The 872-nt window shown below is 52.2% G+C and overlaps 2 non-coding genes across 2 annotated transcripts; both read right to left on the bottom strand.

Annotated features, from left to right (window-relative positions):
- Positions 1–288: 288 nt before the first annotated feature.
- Positions 289–407, bottom strand: LOC123177336 (5S ribosomal RNA). Its single transcript, XR_006488883.1, has one exon. It is a non-coding gene; the product is annotated as a 5S ribosomal RNA (ribosomal RNA).
- A 297-nt stretch (positions 408–704) lies between these two features.
- Positions 705–823, bottom strand: LOC123177338 (5S ribosomal RNA). Its single transcript, XR_006488885.1, has one exon. It is a non-coding gene; the product is annotated as a 5S ribosomal RNA (ribosomal RNA).
- Positions 824–872: the final 49 nt, after the last annotated feature.

Here is an 872-nt window from a genome sequence, read left to right on the forward strand (position 1 = left end):
CCCCGGTCTTCGTTCCTTATCTTTGCCCCTCCCAGCTCCACTACAAAGACGATTGTACATTGCTTTGGCCGCTCCCTCTCAACTACGGAGACGAGTTTAACGCGGTTTCCACCCCTCCCTCTCAAGCGCACCAGTGCACGCTTGCCGCGCCACAACGCCGACGCTGGACCCGTGAATCGTGAGCACCCAGCTATGACTTACCGCACTCGTGCAAAATAATAAAACACGGTAGATATATTACTTACACATGCGTTTTGTTTTGCAAGCGGCGCGAAAAAAATTAAAAAGGGAATGCAACACAAGGACTTCCCAGGAGGTCACCCATCCTAGTACTACTCTCGCCCAAGCACGCTTAACTTCGGAGTTCTGATGGGATCCGGTGCTTTAGTGCTGGTATGATCGCATCCGACATGTTACCCCGGTCTTCGTCCCTTATCCTTGCCCCTCTCAGCTCCACTACAAAGACGATTGTACATTGCTTTGGCCGCTCCCTCTCAACTACGGAGACGAGTTTAACGCGGTTTCCACCCCTCCCTCTCAACCGCAGCAGTGCACGCTTGCCGCGCCACAACGCCGACGCTGGACCCGTGAATCGTGAGCACCCAGCTATGACTTACCGCACTCGTGCAAAATAATAAAACACGGTAAATATATTACTTACACGTGCGTTTTGTTTTGCAAGCGGCGCGAAAAAAATTAAAAAGGGAATGCAACACGAGGACTTCCCAGGAGGTCACCCATCCTAGTACTACTCTCGCCCAAGCAAGCTTAACTTCGGAGTTCTGATGGGATCCGGTGCTTTAGTGCTGGTATGATCGCATCCGACATGTTACCCCGGTCTTCGTCCCTTATCCTTGCCCCTCCCAGCTCCA

This window comes from Triticum aestivum, unplaced genomic scaffold (assembly GCF_018294505.1).
Source record: "Triticum aestivum cultivar Chinese Spring unplaced genomic scaffold, IWGSC CS RefSeq v2.1 scaffold8937, whole genome shotgun sequence".
Classification (NCBI taxonomy): Eukaryota; Viridiplantae; Streptophyta; class Magnoliopsida; order Poales; family Poaceae; genus Triticum; species Triticum aestivum.